Source organism: Semicossyphus pulcher, unplaced genomic scaffold (assembly GCF_022749685.1).
Source record: "Semicossyphus pulcher isolate SPU_LCO1_2020_fin unplaced genomic scaffold, fSemPul1.0.p SCAF_2, whole genome shotgun sequence".
In the NCBI taxonomy this organism is placed as follows: domain Eukaryota; kingdom Metazoa; phylum Chordata; class Actinopteri; order Labriformes; family Labridae; genus Semicossyphus; species Semicossyphus pulcher.
Genome location: NW_027211693.1, coordinates 28,531,492 through 28,548,279, shown reverse-complemented (window position 1 = coordinate 28,548,279; position 16,788 = coordinate 28,531,492). Strand labels below are relative to the sequence as shown.

General features: G+C 42.9%; 1 protein-coding gene across 3 annotated transcripts in view; it reads right to left on the bottom strand.

Moving 5' to 3' along the window:
- LOC138598038 (storkhead-box protein 2-like) overlaps positions 1-16,788 on the bottom strand; it is a 60,633-nt gene that overhangs the window by 21,870 nt on the left and 21,975 nt on the right. The window contains exon 1 of one of the 3 annotated variants that reach the window (XM_069669699.1): positions 8,781-9,113. The exons of the other annotated variants lie outside the window; for them this stretch is intronic. The gene's annotated coding sequence lies outside the window, so the exon portion shown is untranslated. Of the gene's footprint in view, positions 1-8,780; positions 9,114-16,788 lie in introns of those variants that run through there. 3 annotated transcript variants of the gene reach the window in all.

The following is a 16,788-nucleotide window of genomic DNA, read 5'->3' as shown; positions in this document are numbered from 1 at the left end:
AGCAAGAGGGAGAAAGCAGCTGTGGTCGAGCGGCATAGACAGGAAGTGAAGAGAGCGAGCGCTGTTAATATAAATAAAGCAGTGAAACAGAGAAATAAAGACATTATTTTCTGATTGTTTCACAGCGGTTACGCTCTAAACCAGTAGTTCCCAACCTGGGGTCCGGGCCCCCCTTCGCTAAAGATCGCTGGGGGTGCGGGAGGCTTTGTCTGCACTGAGATTGTCAAGAATAGATTTGCACATGTTAAATAAATTCATTAAAAAAGGACTTACTTAATAATCAAAAATCTGTTCAACTATTAAAATATATAGTTTTTGGGTGCTCATTCAAATACAGTATCTACTTTGTAGGCCACATTTCTGTGAACTGTAGGGTGATTGGTGTAAACTTGTGCGAATAAAGATGTGGAATGAATCCCTTTATTGTTTTGGTGTACGTGTGTGTGCGGGCTAGGGGGGCTCAGCCTTTCCTAGGTACAAGCTGGGGGTGCTCCAAGGAAAAAAAGGTTGGGAACCACTGATCTAACAACTCCTCCACCTTCGTACGACCCTGCAGGAAGGTACAGGGTTTAGTTTTTATACACCTGAAGCTCTTTAAAGCGCCGACATAGCGGACTGTTCTCATTCACAGAACGGCACATACAGACGATGCTAAAGTTACGATAGTGTCTGTTACAGACAGACAGACAGCAGAGAGACAGACAGAGAGCAGAGCAGAGAGACAGACAGCCATGGTGCCTCGGTGGTACTTTTTCATTTTTCTTCATTGCCCTTTTTCATTTTTCTCTGGCCCGTAAGAAGCTGCCTACACAAACAGGTGAAGAGGTGAAGGTGTGGAGAACTGGAGCAAGGTGAGCAGATCAAAGTGATAATTAAGAAGGATTAATACTGTGATATAAGAAATAACCCACAGGAAACAGGGTTATGCACCTTTCAATATGAACTCTTCACAGGTAATTTGCAGAAAAAGTCGCATTAGCTAACTTTTAGCAAACAAGCAGCTTCACAATGTCTCTAAATGGACCTACGGCTGATTTTGGAAAAACTATTTATCTTCTTTGTCTGCCCTAACAAACCTGGATATTTATTGTTTATTTATAATTCAGTCGCAAGGGAATATTGCATGACTAGTTTATTATATTATTGTTGAAATATATAAACATACTGTAAATGCAGGAGCTATTTGAAGCCATTTATTGACTAAATATTCTGTGTGGCCCGAGAACCCCCTCTGATTATCCTCTATGGCCCTAGGACTTCATCTTTGTTGCCGTGGTATCGAAACAGGTATCAAATATCATTTAATTTTACTAGTATAGTATCAAAGTTTGAAACTTTTCTCCATTCTATTTCAGATACATTTTGAACATAAGTAAATAATCCATTAATCATAACCATGTAATACCATACCAACATTCAACACGACAGTTTAAGAGTTTAACACGACAATTTCTCTAGAAATACAACTTTTACTGGGAACCCACTAAAATCACCACCCGTGGGTTCCTGGGACTCACTACATCTGTTGGCACCAGTGTCTGATCGCACTTGAAGCTGTTTGTTGGCTCTTAGTGACTTTGTTCCCTCCTGTCTTGATCGTTGCTTGTGTTGTATTAACTCTCAGATGTACGTCTCTTTGGAAAAAAGCGCCTGCTAAATGAAATTGTAACATTGTACACCGAAGACCTGTCTCCGTCACTGCATCACAGATACAAAAACCTGGGCGTTATAACACAACCGAGGACACTGCATCTGATGGGAGTTTGTCAATCACCTGTTAAACTACAACTTGTTATTCGTCTTGCTAAAATAATAAACATCATACAGACACTCATCTCTAAACCCATCAGCTGTCACCTGATGATATACCCTCTGAGAACGGCGTAACTTCTCTGTATTTCTGGTTTAGCCAGCATTTAGCGATAAACGACTTCCAGCCCAGACTTTCTTTCCCATGCGTTGCATTGTTTACGGTCCAGTTAGCATCTTGAGAAGCGACCGTGTGTTCAGATCAAAGTGAAGTGAAATTCTCCTCTCAAGGTATGTCTGCAAACGCTGTCATTTCTTGGTTCATTACTTGGAGGATTACATACCGCCTGCTTTTGCTCTCCATGCGGACTGTTTCCTGCACACCGCAGCCTGCTGATACGTGATTGGTCATTATTACTTTCACTACAAAAGTATTATATACAGAAACCAGAACACTTCCTGTACTTAACTCTGGTCCTGTGTGTAGATTCTACATGTTTATGTAGAATCTGAAAATAGAGATTAAAACAGACACGCAGAGACACAACAACAACCCAGTCTGAGGAGGAGGAAGAGGAGGACAGCTGCTGACCTCCATCCTGCTGCCTCCACACACACTGACAGCTGCAGGACACATGAGCACTGATCATAACACACACACAGACACACACACACACACACACACACACACGCAGTGAGGGGGTCCCATGCCTGCTCCAAAGAACAGCTGAGTGAAAGGTCATTTCCTGATGGTTCTCGTGGTGCGTTCAGGGCCAGCATGCTTCATTAAAGCAGCCTGTAAGTAGTAGTACTAATAATAACAGTGGTACTACCACTAAGATCTGTGAACAAGAGTGCGACAGGCGAGACACCTGAGCAGTGAGAGAGGTTGATCTGAACTCAGAGAGGAACAGCAGCGATAAACATGGTGCTTCTATGAAACACGACTTTAGAGAAACAGACATTAACATACAACAACACAATAATGTACACTGTTATTCTCTTTTAATCTGTAGCATGGGTCAGGTGTGATCATATACCCACAGGTATATCACATCAACACTACAGTGCAGAATCAAATGCTGCACAGAGCTTGTTTAAGCTAGCTACATGCTAATCTGTGTGTCATCACTCCAACATCTCTATAAGACTTTATAACCATCATGAGACGGACTTTGATGTTTGGTTCAGACATTTATTTACAAACATCTGAGGACCCTTTAACTTCATTCCAGCAGCATCATCAGGTCAGCTGTTCATGTGTCCAACACTGAAACATGAGTATATTGAAGCACGGCCCCCACATAGCACACGGCCTCCATGTGATGTTACAAACACCTGAATATAAACTTGTGTTCAAACAGAAAAGATCATTTAATGTAACTTAGCAGACTTCTTAAACTGGGACACTTCAATTACTGAAAAGACTTTTACATTTAAATTGAACCTGAAGTTCAACCTCAAAAACTACATAAAGACTACAGTGAACAGTGCAACGTCCGATTCTGTTTGACGAGAGACGCTGACGTAATAAAAAGAATGAAGATGACACAGTAACAAACTAGTTCCAGAAGGGGGCAGCAAAGTAATAGCGGCTGTCGGCTCTCGTATAAACTCCAAGAAGATGATACTTTATGTGCAAACTAGATGTTCTCAAAATGACTTAAGTAGCAGGCAGGAAGCAGCACAGTCCTATATGGAAATACTTTGACTACAACCCCATAGTAGACAAAAGTAAATGTATCATGATGAAGAGCAACAGCGACATTTGTGTGATGCAGCTAAAAGGGAAAAATCCCACTAATTTGAATGTGTGCCCCTGAGAAGCTCTCACAGGACCAGTGGTTCTTAAAGTGGGGTCCAACCATAGCCTGGGGGTCCGCAAATTAATTGTATAAAATTATAAAACCGTGCTGTGTCATTAAAAACTGCATGTCTACAGATGAGGACCATTTAGGACCACAGTATTAATGCTGTCCAGTTAAATAAACAAGATATTTGAATAAAATAACCCTCTGTTTTTCAGTATATAAGTACTAACATGATTCAAATTGAAATGTTTTTCTGTTTATCGTTATTTGTATAATGTGCGTTGATGTGTTGCAAAAACAGAACGGAGGAAGGGGCCTTGAAATGTCAAATTATTTTTAAATAATAGGTTAAGTTACGTGACAGTAGATATGATAGCTAGTTAGCCAGCTAGCTCCCTGGCGTTTGGTGATACAAAGGTAAAGGCGGGAAAAGCTGGTGACGCAAACAGGAAATCCTCCGTAGACTAGACAGTGTCATTTCAGGTCAGCTTTAGGGTCTACACAGGTAAAAATGACTCTTCCTCCGTAGCCCGCGTCCTTCGAAGGACGCAGCCCCTGAATTGCAACACAGCTATTGTCATTACTAGCATGTTAGCATACTGAAGTAAGCATTTAGCTTACAGCAGTGCTGTCCCTTGAAACAGCCTCACTGAGCTGCTAGCATGGCTGAAGAAGCTAAACCTTAAATACTGGACACACTACTACCAGAATTTGTGAACCAACCTGCAAACATGATTTTGTCTCAACAGTCCTGAAGAAGTATAAACCTGATGACGAAATCCTGCTAATTGGTGCTAATGTTGATAGGTGTGTGTGCTGTGTAGCAATAAGAACACATGGATTGTGACCAGCAGTGTTCTTATTTAAATGTGTTTGTGCTGATCGGGAGGATAAGAGGAAGGAAGCTCAGAGTGTGGATTAGACTGTGGATGCAGACACATAGAGGACCTCCACAGTGACCTGGAGCTGAGTGAACTGTGTTAAACAAAGCTACCTTCAGGTAGAACTGCCCATACACAGGTACGTCCCCCTCAGGTAACACACAGTCCATCAGTCCATGCTGTCAGGAGCAAATATCAACTATTTAATAAACTCTGTATGAAAACACGTCCCACACATGATCCTATCAGCTGCATGTAAGGACGTAACAGTGTGCTTGTACTGTTTCAGGAGGAATCAGGACTTCACCTGTGCTCACCTGCTGAGTCACTGTCTTTAGAATCAGCTTTATTGGCCAGGTTTGGACACATACAAAGAATTTGACTCTGCTTTAACTTTGCTCTCTATGTACTCTTAAACATTAAATATTAAACTAGTATCTACAAGCCCACGAAAGACAATAGTGCAAGTATGAGGAGTGCAACGATGCTGAAAGATATATGATTTAGAAAAAACATGTAATAATGTAACAGATGGGTTTATTTACATGAGGTAGACAGTTTCCTGTATTTACAGTAAAAAAAAACAGTGTGCATAGATTCATGCCAGATGATGGATGATATTCACATTAATAAAATGTGTGTCCATGTGATGAGATGAAGTAGAAGAAGGGACAGAAGGGATCTGACTGTAGAAGAGGTGGAATGTTGTTTGAATCAACAACATACAACCCAGGAAAATATGGAAACTCCTCCATTACCGACACTGCTCCATAACTACCACCAAGGCCGCCGACAGGGGGGGACAAACGGGTATGTGGTCCCGGGCCCCAGGATGGCCCTCTAATTGTGCAAAAGACATTTATATATCATTTCTGAGACTCATAAAAGCTGGATAGAGTTGTGTTTTACAATTTTCTCTCACCTATTATATATAAAATAGCTTGGTCTGACTGGTTGCCATAGCAACGTAAATGTTTTGCACCTAAAGGATAACTAGTGAAGTGTCAAGATGTCATCAAAAATCGGGAGCTCAAAAAAGCAAAAAAAAAAGAGAGAAAATGAGAGTTGAACATTAAACAGCACGACACCATCAAGCAGGATTTAATGTAAATATTTGGATTTGTTGTTGTTGTTGTTGTTGTTTATGTTGAGTTTGGTGGCATGGCGTGAACAGGTTTTGATGCACTGCATAATTTTTTTACAATTATTACTTATTATCAATTTTATTCCTGCGGTGTGATAGCCATTACAACCGAAACATTACCTATGTACAGTTGTCTGATTTGGCATACGAAATGTACTTGTCATTTTGGATGTATTGTGTTGTTGTTGCTGTGCGCTGTCCGGTGCTGAAGTCTCTCACCTTGACACGTGAAACCTTTCTGTCCCTGCCTTTAGTCAGTTGTTTTAGGCTTTTAGCTATTTTGTTGAATATTCTTACATATAATATCTACATTTATGTCAAATCTGCCGTGTACCAGAGCTGTTGTTATTGAAAAAACAAACTTGCATATAAAGTAGCTCTAATTTCATGAGAATCGATTATTTTAAATGAATATTTAAAAAATCCTGGCGCTGTGCCTGGTCCGCAGATTAAAGGAACTATTTGGTGTATTTGGTGGTGGGGCTAACCTTTTGGCTCTTGCCTTGTCGTGTGTAAATGGAATGCATTTCGCATGTGCTTTAAGCGTTCTACGCGCGGTGAGGACTGGGGATGTGGATGGGGTTTCGTGGGGGGGGTCATGTCCCGGGCATGGCATGAGATACACAGCGGCTACCACTACTGCTACTGTTACTACTAGTACTAGGGCTGCACGATATATCGTTTAGCAACCGCAATGTGCGCACGTGCAATATATTATAAGCAAATGAAGTCAAACATGTCAAGCTCATACTTTTTTGTTGCTCATTGCAAACCATTTTCAATCACTAATCCACAGGAAAAGCCTGTCTGATATTACATTAGTGCAGCTCTTCATCAGAGCACACAGAGACCTGACCGCTGTCACCTGCCTGTAAACTGTAAACAAGCACCAAAACATAAGTCTCCTGCTTCCTGTAGACACACACAACTTCCTGTGTGTGTGCTGCAGGTGTAACCGCTAAAAGTACGCACTTGTTGCACGTCTGCTCCTTGAACTGTCCGTTTATGTAGCCGCAGCGTTAACCAGCACCAGGACGAGGTGCCACTGTTAACGGGAATAGACTAATTTATGAGCCACCTCATGTAACGGAGCCTCGATCATCCCGCTGACATGTCTGAGACGTCAGCATCTCAGTTACGCGAGGTGGCTAATAAGTGAGAGTATTCCTGTAGCAATGGTTGATGACATATTGCATTAATAACACAAATGCAGCCCACAAATCTTTTAGTATTTATGTTATAAAGAACATGCCGCTCCATCTGTACTCTGTACTGTTTCATGCAGGTGTCAGAGTCTGAATCAATACCCCGTTCCCAGCTAAATTTAGCATGTTGACGTGGGCTTTTCAGACCTGGGAAGATCTGCTTATAAATGCCGATTGTCTCTTTTCCTATTGCCAGTGGAGTATACTCTTGTCTGTCTCGTTTCTGCTCCATCACCGTCTGACGTCACAAACGCGCCTGAGACAGGGAGACGGTGGTTAAGTCTTTATTGTATCTATTACTCATTCAGTATGTGTATCAAATTCGACGCTGACAAATTTGGAAAAAATGTTCGAGCGCTGCTTGGACGGAGACAGGCGGAATTTGTAGCTTAGATGACAAGGAGTCACAGAAGTTACAGACGGAGCATAGCATCGGACTGGAAAGGGGGCGATGTTAACGTGTCAACATGGGTTTTGTGTTCCCATCAATACTGATCGGAGCCGAGGCGATAATTACCCGGGTCTACTGCAGAGTCATTTGACCCGGGTCTGAATGCCAATTTCCCAGTAGCCTTCCCCATTAAGCAAAAAAGTCGGGTGTTAGTGGGTTTGACTAGTGGGAAAGCGGCTCAAGAGGGATAAAAGTAGGAGGGGTTTTGTTTTATTAAAATCAAATAGACTTCAAAGTCCCAAATAAAAAAAAGTATGATTGTTTACATGAACATGAAAACACACTGTGCTTATCTGGTTTAATTTTGTGTATATTTAAAATGGCATTAATATTGCAGAACAAAAATATATCGCAGTGTGTGTTTTTTTGATATTGTGCAGCCCTAACTAGTACTGCAGTTCAAGTTCTTCTGCTACTGACGTTTTTTATTGACATGTACTACTAGTATTGCTTATGCAGTCTTTGTACTTCTGCTTATGCTACCATTACTATTACTTATACTAGTGCTAATACTACTGTATTTGTCTAATCATACTACTGTTTTATTGACTACTTCTACCTATCTTACTTCTAGTACAGCAACTACCACAGCAGTCATATTACTTTCACCACTGCTGTTTTTATTGACTTCTGGTGCTAAAGCTAGTACTGCCACTACTGCTACTTCTACTAATACTACTGCTACTACAGTCCTTGTACTTCTACCACTGCTGTTTTTAATGACTACTGCTGCTGCTGTATTTGCAGTGTGTTTCATGTGTTACTGTCTCTTCTCTTCACCCTGACTGCAGCTGCTTCATTCTCCTCCTGAAGCTAAAGTCACACAACAGCTAACAGCTAGCTAACATCGATGAAGAACGTCATTATAACATGTCATCAGTGTCAAGTGTGGTGTGATCTGTTTAGTGAGGCTGTAGTTGCTGTCAGAGTGTGTGTGGAGCAGGCTGCTGATAGATGACTGATGGAGGTGAAGAAGAGCCATTTTGTAGCTGCAGCTGTTAGCTTATGCTAACCCTACTCGCTCCGTTACTACTACACTGTCACAGTGAGACGGGGGGGAGAGAGGGGGAGAGATGATACGTTAGGAGATATAGCTGAGATGCAGAGGGTGAGGAGGAGGGGGCAGAGGGTGAGGGAGAGAGAGAGTCATAGACGGAGCATTGATCGTCCACGTCTCTCTCACTGCAGTGGTAGTAAACAATCAGCCTGCCTCCTTTGTCCACAGCGCTAAACCACACCCCCTCCTTTTGTCATGCGCTCCCTCCTCCCTCCCTCACCCGCTCTCTCACCCTCCATTTCTCCATCCCTCCATCTCTCTATCCTTCTATAAACCTCCGTTATCTCTCTCTCCTGCAGCATGTCTGCGTCTATCCCTCCCTCCCTCTCTCTCTCCCTCTCTCTGTCTGTGGAGCTGGGACGCTATGCTGCTAATGCTAACTAGCGGCTGCAGCAGCTGCTAACAGACTAGCTACTGACAGACCTGAGAGTGAGACAGGCACACAGACAGGCAGACAGACACGCAGTTAGACAGACAGGTACCTCAGCTGTTAGTGATCCGCTGGTTTAGTAGAAAATAGATCCAGTTTAAAATCCCAGTTCAGCTCCTGACGGCGGCGCAGCTCTCTCACACACTCACACACACATACACACGCACACACACTGGCTCATCCTCCTCTTTCACACACACACACACACACACATACACTCAGCTCCTCCCCCTCCTCACACACACACATACACACAGGCGTCGTCCTCCTCTGTTCTCACGCGCTCACACACACACTTACTCTCACCCCCCCCTATTTTCCCACTCACACACACAAATGAGCATTCAGTCAAGGGCTACCCACAATCCTTTGCGCCACACAAAGACAAGGGGGTGTGACCAATCACACGCCGCCTCACTCCGCAGCCTCCCTCCCTCTCTGTGTGACGCTCCAGCTCACGAGCTGGTGGGCGGGCTGCCGAGAGGGTCGCCATGACAACGCATCCCCAGTTGCTCTTTGTTGCTTTCACACACACACACACACACACTCACACACACACACACACACACTGCACGGTCTTTAAAGATCTGTGTAGCATGTCTCTGCTCAACTCTGTGTGTGTGTATAACTGTGTGTAACTGTGTGTAACAGAGAGTGTGTGTGTGTCTGCACATGCTCTCTGAGCCGGTGTTGCAGTACTGCAGCTGGGTTCTGGTGTGACCCAGTTAGACTCTGAGGCTGGATGTAGGACACACACACACACACACAGACACACACACACACACACACACACAGAGTATGAAACGTCTGCTTATATAAATAAAGCTTCAGTAACAGTACATCATGGTTGATGTGTGATCACTGTGTACTGATACTGCAGTGAAGCTCTCCCCTCCTCTGTCACATCTCTTCATGTGTCTAAGTCTTTGATCATTGGCTGTATATAGGAAGTCTGAAATGAAGCTAATAGTCTGTATTTACGCGGCGGCCATTTTCCTCTGACATCACACTCAGGGTGGGAACCTCATAGGCTGATTTAAACATGAGGTCATATTTAAAGTAAAACGACACATTAAACTCAGCTGCTGCGAGACAGCTAATGCTAGCACTTGTATATAATATGGTGTACCTATAAGGCAGAAATGTTAGCTAAGACATTCCTGAATGCTAACCTTAGCTTAGCTTAGTTTTAAATATGTAGTTTTAACTTGAAATATGATCTTATCATCCTCCAGATTTATACTGCGTCTCCTCAGCTGCTGATCAATCAGTTTATAGACAGGGCCATGCTAGCTGTTCATCCTGCTTCCAGTCTTTACGCTAAGCTAGGCTAACCACATCCTGACTCCAGCTAAGTACTGAACACACAGAAATGAGACTGACAGGTCCACCAGATCTCAGCTGGGATAGACATGCAGGTTGGTCCTTCAAGAGGAAGTGCATCTATCGTCTATCTGTGAATACGAGAGGAAGAAGAGAGGACAGAAGAGTAAAGACAGAGACCCGCAGGAATTAGTGCTGGCCGGTATGACTTAAAATCTGTATCACTGTAATTTTTTAATATTCTGGCAGTTTCACGGTATTTTTTTTTCATGTCTTTATATGTATCTGTATATATATCTATTTAAATTTATTTTCCTTTTGGCGTTATCAGTATTACAAAATAAAAGGTACTCTTACTCTTAGGTACTTAAAACATCTATTTTTGCTCTATTGTCAATGTAAGGGAACACATCACTGTGTTTTCATGTACATATAAACAATTAACAATAACTTAATATTATTTTAACGTCCTTTAAATCCTCCTACCTTCACCACACACATGTATGTTTAATCAGCGTGAGCAGCCCCGTGATGGTAACTTATGGAAACGAAACTCACGCATCCTACTTCCTGTTGCCAAACGCACAACCTCATGCCGCGTGTGTGCAGCAGGTGAAGCCACAAAAAGTAAACACTCAGCGGTACCTCTGCTCCGTGAACGGTCCGTTCATGTGGCCACAATGTAAGACAGCAAGGTTCCGCTAATCATGGAAACACATTCACTGAAAAGCCAACTCGTGTAACTGCAAGTCTGACTCAATCATCCAGCAAATATTATACAGTATATGACGGCTGCAGCGTCACATGCATGTTTACAGGTGTCAGGTCTATGTGTGCTCTGCGGAGGAGTTGCACTATGTGATATCAAACAGACTTTTCCTGTAGATAAGTTATGGAAAACGTGTACGAAAACCAAAACGCTTGTGTTTATCACGGTATTGACGGTACTGCAAAATCCCTGTCGTGGCAGAACGTGACACCCGTGACGGTGTGAAACCGGTATACCGCCCACCCCTAGCAGGAACACATGCTAGCAGCTCAGAGTGTAGAGACCTGCAGGAACACATGCAGCTCAGAGTGTTGTAAGAGCGTCCTCACAGACATTAGCATGTGAAAGAGCCGCTCAGTGTCAGGCTGGTTTGGACCTGTTGAACTGGGAGGGACTGGGGGGGGGGGGGGTTAAAACAGCTGAAAAGAATGAAAAGGATGTGAAACTCTGGGAGGAGGGGCTCCCTCCATTTTCTCATGGGGCCCTGATCTGACCCCCCCACCCCCTGCAGCATGTTAATCTGCTAATATTAACACAACAGAACATGCTAACACATGCTAACACTGTTTTATACATAAAAGAATGTATGTACTTATTTATATATAGCCCTTATAAATATTGATACTCCCAGTCTAAGAGTTAGCTAAGCTAGCTAGCTAAGCTCAGACCTCAGTATGCATGAAACAATCTGAATCAAACGAGTGAGGAGAGAAAAACAGATTCACTCGAGTATCACGTTTCATTTTTTACATTTCAGAAATCAGTATTTAGTTTTTCTGAATTTATTTCCTCATAATTCCAGCTGGATGAGAAAAGACAGCTTAATACAGCAGATTTCAACAGAGTGTTTCTGATTTAACCGCTGCAGCTTTCAAGAGCGACACTCTGATACCTGCAGAGTACACCTGTCAGTGCATCAATCTGATGCCATCATTTATTATTCCCCTCAAGTATCAACAGGTTTCAGGTTCATTACATGACAATAACAACAGTGCACTGCTAGCACAGTGAAATATTAATCACAGCTAACAGAGTTTTTACACCAGTAATATGTTTATTTTAATCTGCTGCTGTCAGAGGAGTTCTCTGTGTCAGACCATACTCAGGTCAAAGTATCAGAAGTGTTTCCCTGAGAGGCTGCACGTGAGAACAGAAACATCCAAATTTGTTTCTTAAAACAGACTATGACCTGCGGCCCCCGGCTCGTTCACTTAATGCCAAATCATTTTCAACACCTTCATTGATAGTGTGGATACGTCCAAACACCGTCGTGATATCAACGCAAAATCATCAGTTACATACACTTATTATCTGGAGCTCTTTCACACTGCAGCTCAGCGCCGTCACGAAGCTCAGCCATCATGCAGCCTTTGCCATCTTGCATTGGACTGAGCAACAGCGGCATACAGTGTGTGTTTTTACAGCGTTTCAGCACTGGGGAAGCCAAATGTGCGCAAGGTGTAAACAAACAGCTCGTTTCCCCCCGGCCGGCTCCGCTGTTTACACAGACGCTGTCATTCGCCTCTGTTACTACCTCCGATGCCGGCTCAGTGGTGGAACGACTTGACCCCACCATTCAGCCCCCATGCGTTTTAAACAGAAGACGAGGCATAAAAGAGGCATAATAATCCCACCTTGAACTGGCAGTGTATAAGGGGCTTGTGTTTGGGGAGGAGGCTAAACAGGAATTGATGCGGTGGAGGTACCACAGAGAGCCAATCAACAGCTAGGCGCTGGGTACAGTCGGTACGACTATTGACCAGATCATGTGACCAGAGAGAAGCCCGAGCAGGTGTGGAGGGCGAGGAAGCATCTCTTAAACTTTGAGCTTCACTTTATCTCACATTCAGCTGCGGGACAGCTAACATCAAAGCATGTCCTACCCAGAATGCATCTGTGGTCTGCACACACACTCCTTTCTCTCAGAAACCTGCTGCTGTGAGGACCATTGTCTTTCTTTTTTACAGCAAACAGGAAGTGATATTGAGCGAAGAGGAGAAATTCTCGCAACTCTGCAATGCTAACATGTTCTGCTTAAACCGTCAATGGTTCAACTTTTAAGAGACTCATGCTGGACTTATGAACCAGCTGCAGTTACACAGTGTACAGGTTTGCAGATGTCCATATGTAAACACATGAAACAGGCCATGAAAACCTGCACAACATTTCACAGCAACACATGAAGAAGAAGATGTCTATGACAGAGACACAACACAGACCATCAGAGCACACACTCCTGTCAGTGTGAACACAAAACATGGAACATTAGTGGATGTCAGAGCAGCATGGCTGACAGATGAAGGCAGAATGAGAAAGAGGCTTCTCTCTGCACATCTGTCGAGTCACTCCGACAGCTGATTGGTCCACATGACCCAGTCTGCACCTAATCCACTGACTGATGCTGCACATGTATGTATTATAAGGGCACAAGGTGTGTGTGTGTGTGTGTGTGTGTGTGTGTGTGTGTGTGTGTGTGTGTGTGTGTGTGTGTGTGCGTGTCCAGCAGTAATCTGAAAAGCTGGAGGTCAACAGCTGGACGTGTCTCTGCATCACTTTATGTTCAATATGTTTAATAGGAGGAGCTGTGAGCGACATGTGAAACACTCCAATAAAACATCAGTAACATGACAATCAGTGGAGAGGCTTGAACCATTAACTTTTAAACAACCTCCCACCATATTTCATCTCATGACTGCATTTAGGTAGTTTACAAGAGCAGGCCCTTACAGTGATCATCAGGGACAGAGAGGAGCTGAGGAGGGTGCAGAAGGAGATAAAACAAAGAATCATGGAAGGCAAGGCCAGCTACAAGGCTGAGATGGAGGAGCAGCTTGAACAGAACAACGCAAAGGGGGTCTGGAGAGGCCTGAGAAACATCTCACAGCAGAGGCCATGAGTGGGGGCCTGAAGCAGGAGGCCGGAAGTGGGCAAACCAACTCAATCTGTTCTTCAACAGATTTGACTCTGCTCCCACTCCTCCCCCCACCCATCAGAGCACCCCAGTCACTCCATCTCTTTTTTAGTCAGAGGTCAGAACATTTTCAGTTCCCAGTTGTCTGGAACACAGCATTAGCTTCCTATCAAAAGCATGATGTCAGAGGAAAATGGCCGCCACGTGAACACGGTGGCTGCGGTCGAAAAGTCCAAAAAATGACCCCCTCTGTCCTTTCCTAACCACCTCTCCTTGAGCTCGATGGAAAACGCCAGGAGGTCAAGAGGTGAGTAGAATTATTAGAATTCTGTCAGGGTTCTGCCGTGTAATAAACTACAATCTACCCATGATGGACTACAAAGAGTGCACCTATCGCCGTCGTTTCATGCAGACATAAAAACATTGACAACTGTCTGATAGTGATGATAAGTGTGACCTCATTAAGAAGAGCATCAGTCTGAGCACCTGAGAACAGCAGAAGTGTTCATATCTCTAAACGTGACTTCAAACTTCTGCAGGCTGATTAACATTAAGAATGAATAAGTTGTATTTCTGTTATTTGTAAAACAATCTTATTGTATCTTATAGGCTGTTATCTTTTATCTTATTGGTATTAATATTACTGTAGTCTACACTTGTTCTGTCTCACTATGAGCTTGTAATGTGTGACAATCCAACACAGTCCACCGTCACAGATGATTATTTATTCATCATATTTATGACGGGCAAAACAACGATCTTGTTTGAGATATAACCCTCATCAACGTCATTAAACAGAAGAAATATCACTTCATAGAGGCATGTGGGTTTGAGCTTTAAAAGGTATTAATCTATATTAACTTAAAGTAGAGAAATTACAGTACAATTTATTGATTGACTGATTAATTGGAGGTGGGGATTACATAAAAAAGGTTACCAAAGGTGAAGTGAAATGTCATATTTAGAATATTTCCCATCCTCACATGAATCATAAGTTTGATTGTTTGAAAATAATAATCCAGTCAAGTTGGTATTCGAATCTATTATCTACTGCCTTCTGTCACGTTGATGCGTGTTTTCATCACTGAGAGGTGCGTCACTTTAAAAGTTGCTGCCAGAAGGAATTGTGGGTTACTATGTTCTTCTCTCCTCTGGTAGAGGATGGTCTAGTGTTTCCTAGAGGAGATAATGAAGGAAGCAGTGAAGCTCCTTACCTCCTCATTTACAGAAAGAACCGTTCTGATCATGGCTGACACAGAAACACTTCCTGTTTCACTTCCACCAGAGAACACTACTGAAAATTCAATTAGTACAAAAAAAGGTTGAAAAAAGATAAGTGGATGTAAATACCTGTCAAACTGAAATCAAATAATACTGCCTCCATCTTTGTTTTATCTCTGACCTCTGCTGACCTCTGCTGACCCCACAGACAGACTCCGCTCCATCTAGTGGACTGCAAAGCAAACACCATTAAGATTTAATGTATTGATCCATTAAGATTCACCAACCTCTTTGATTACCAGGCGGCCTGACATCAGGATGTGGAGCTGAGATTCTGTCAGGGTTCAGACAATGAAAAACATCTTACTGTGATGATATCAGAGCGGAAACCCTCTTTGCCTCTCCATCCGTCATCACAGAAAGATCATCTACAGTTTAGATGTAAAATATCATGATAGTATGCTGCACTGGTTTTCCCCACACCTCAGCTTCAGTAAACAGTTTGGAGCTGCTGCTTATGAAAAGTGTGCTGAGATCACCTGAACAAACCTGAGTCACACTGAGCATCGTAACAAGCTGCTCTGATCCCTCGGTCACTGCTTGTGTTAAACCATCAGCACTGTGTGACTGTGTCTGTGTGTATGAAGACGTCACTATAATGTAGGATTCTAAATGATGTTAGCAGAGCTGCTCTTCATGTCTCCTCTATAAAACACTGTCACTCCACTCACCTGTACAGGTGACAGAAGATAATCTTACCCATGCGCACTCAGGTGTTATGTTTGTGATGCTGTAAAGGTTCTGTATGGATTTATAGTGATACAGACAGACAGGTTTATTCCTACCGCACAAACACATCCATGATGTCGATGTCAGAGGAGATAACAGTGATGTTCTTAATACTCTGAGCATAGACTAAAAAGATTGCTGACATGACAGCGCCCTAAAAGTGAAGCCAAACCCTCTCTATCGCCCCCTGCTGACTGGCTGCAGTATAGGTCATAAAGCCCGCCTCCTCCATGTTAACAGATGGGACATGAGTCAAACTATAAAATCAAAATACACGTCAAACACATTTTTCTCAAACATGGTTTCTGTCATCATAGTTAGTTCTTATCATGCTGATTTACGTCCAAGTGTTCAGTTTTCTGACAAGTTTATTTTTAATTAGTTATTTGATGCTGTCAAAATCATGATTGACAGCTCTGTTGACGAATTCCGCTTTTGCAGCCGATCAGTTACCGGATTAGCAGAGTAGAGGAGGAACGGCGAGAGGAGACGTAACTTAAACAATCACTACAGTCACTGAAGTTTACATATCTGTGACATTAACCTCAGATTAACACAGAAGCTGTTCTGCTGTTACGACATGCGGGATCTTTGCTGTCTTTTTTCGGTAAGTTATGTGTGTGTTTTGGTTAGCGGAAGTGGCTACGGCGGCGATCTCTACTGAGAGACTCTGGCTCCAAATGACGTCACCATAACAAGATGGCAGCGCCTATCACAGGGGCTATTTTGGCATCAATTCCACACAATGAGAGCAGATGGAGACGCGTCGTCCATCTTCATATACAGTCATTGACTCTGACAGTATGTTACATCTCTCTGCTCCCATTACTGCTGTATGTTACATCACAATTTCTGTGACATCATATACATCATGTCTCTTTATAATACATATCAACATACACATCATATCATATGTCTGTCTGTCAAACACACAGCCAGACCACCAGAAGAGAAGAGTCAGTCTGACTTCTAACTATATCATATGCATTCTGTTACTACTGTGTGTGTGTGTGTGTGTGTGTGTGTGTGTAACAGACAGAGAGAGTG